General features: G+C 40.1%; 1 pseudogene; it reads left to right on the top strand.

Moving 5' to 3' along the window:
- Positions 1-211: 211 nt before the first annotated feature.
- Positions 212-766, top strand: LOC114037133 (annotated as a pseudogene).
- The last annotated feature ends 1,603 nt before the right edge of the window (positions 767-2,369 follow it).

The raw sequence follows: 2,369 nt of genomic DNA, 5'->3' as shown, positions 1-2,369 counted from the left end.
CCCTTCAATGCACCCTTCATGGAGGTGAGAGGTCTACAGGTGTTACAGTTTTTTCAGACTTTTTAATATATTAATATTTTTTCTCCTCTAAAAAATATTTTCTGTCATATGGGATAATTCTCTGGGAGGAAGAAACAGAGGGACACTTGAGATAACAACAATGACTTAAGAAACAGGTCTTCCCTTGACCCATCCTAGGTAATCATTTAAAATGCTGAGGTACTCTCTTGATCCAGAAAACCCCACAAAATCATGAGAATCAAGGGGTTCAAATCTCTGGGTCCACTTCAAGAACACCCATGAAACAGCCCAACCTATCAAGGGCATGCATATCCAAAAAGCTGCCAAGTATTTGAAAGATGTCACGTTGAGGAAACAATGTGTTCCCTTCTGGTGATATAATGGTGGAGTTGGCAGGTGTGCCCAGGCTAAGCAGTGGAGTTGGACACAGGGTCGTTGGCCCAAAAAGACTGCTGAATTCTTGCTGCATATGCTTTAAAATGCAGACAGTAATGCAGAACTGAAGGGTTTGGATGTGGATTCTCTTGTCATTGAGCATATCCAGGTTAACAAGGCTCCCAAAATGCGATGTTGTACTTAGAGGGCTCATGGTTGAATCAACCCATACATGAGTTCTCCTTGCCATATTGAGATGATGCTTACTGAAAATGAAGAAATTGTTCCTAAACCAGAAGAAGAGGTTGCTCAAAAGAAAAAGATATCCCAGGAGAAACTGAAGAAGCAAAAGCTTATGGCATGGGAGTAAATATGACATTAGAATGCAAATAAAAGTGAAATGAAAAAAAAAAGAAACAAGATATCAATAAAAACTTATTCAAAAAGAAAAAAAAATGTGAGAAAGCAGACCTTTGGCCATCGTGGTATGGCTGTTCTCCAATGAGGGTAGGAGCCTGCCTAAGCCCTTTACCAGCTCACGGAGAAGTAGTGACAAGAGGTACACAATCAGAATGGCCCTCCAGCCTTAAACCAAACCACAGCCATATACAAATGCCATCATCTTGCTGCTCTGCAGAGAGAGAAAAAGTACAGAACCCACTTCAGATTCTCCTTTCTCATGAGATTAAACACCACAATCATATACCACAGAATTTACTAAAAAGGTTTGAGTCTGTGAAGTCAAATCAAGTCAACTAATATTTACTTAGTGCCTCTCTTGTGTCAGGTATTGTGCTAAGTACTGGGGATAAAAAGAAACGTTAAAAAAACAAACCTGTTCCTGCTCTCAAGAAGTTTACAGTCTAATGGAGGGGACAACATGCAAACAAGAGATATACAGGGTAAACCTGGAGTATTCTCAGAGGGAAAGCACTAAGGGTAAGGCCTGGCAAAGGCCTCTTGCAGATGGTAGGACTTGAGCTGAGACTAAGGAAGCTGGAGAAGGCAGGAGGCAGAGATAAGAAGGGAAAGCATTCCAGGCCCACAGTGAGTTGATGATGCTTTGTAGCAAAGGGAACGAGTGCTTTCCCACCAAAGGACTGGCTCCAGGTGGTATAACAAGTCCACTTTCATGTAGCCTAAAACTATATCCCATATATGGGCAGCTAGGTAATGCAGTGGACAGAGCACCGGGCCTAGAATCAGAAAGACTCCTCTTCCCGAGTTCAAATATGGCCTCAGACAGTTATTAGTTGTGTGACCCTGGGAAAGTTACTTAACCTTGTTTGCCTCAGTTCTTGGAGAAGCAAATGACAAACCACCCTAGTATCCCTTCTAAGAAAACCCCAAATGGGGTCACAAAGAGTCAGGCATGATTGAAACTGTTAAACAACAACAACAAAAATTCCACATATAGAAAATCAGTGTGCTTTGTGAAAAGATGTTTCACATAATTGCGTATCTCCATAATATTCCTTTCACTATCAGTCACAAAGTATGTTATTTCCATTTGTTCCAACATTGTGAATCCTGACTCTGCTGTGTCTGTACATCCCTTCCTTTTGCCCCACATCAGCCTATTTTGTTTCTAAAAACCTGGGCTAAGAAACAGAATCTAGGCAAGCAAAGAGATCATGGGCATGATCTCCTGCCATGGAATATCACAGTGCAGGGTTGACAGGAGAGGAATTTGTTATGTTATGTGGGTTATGTTCACTTAAAGTGGTTGCCACCTTAAACTGTGGTCATGCCAAATGTAAAAATCACATTTCCTACTCTGCTTTTATATTTTGTGACTTATTTTCAGTTTCTTTTAATCTGGAAAACATTTTTATTCTAAATGATATTTTTAAAGGTTATCTGTAAATTTCAGTGTGATCTTAACTATATCTTAGGGTCACTTTTCTCCCAAACACACTTAACTTCCTAATGAAGATGACTGAGAAAAACATTTAAAATTTTAGAAAAAAGGC

The sequence above is a fragment of the Vombatus ursinus genome, unplaced genomic scaffold (genome assembly GCF_900497805.2).
Source record: "Vombatus ursinus unplaced genomic scaffold, bare-nosed wombat genome assembly UNPS02010219.1, whole genome shotgun sequence".
Lineage (NCBI taxonomy): Eukaryota > Metazoa > Chordata > Mammalia > Diprotodontia > Vombatidae > Vombatus > Vombatus ursinus.
The sequence above is the reverse complement of the archived record's forward strand: the minus strand, read 5'-3'. Positions and strand labels throughout refer to the sequence as shown.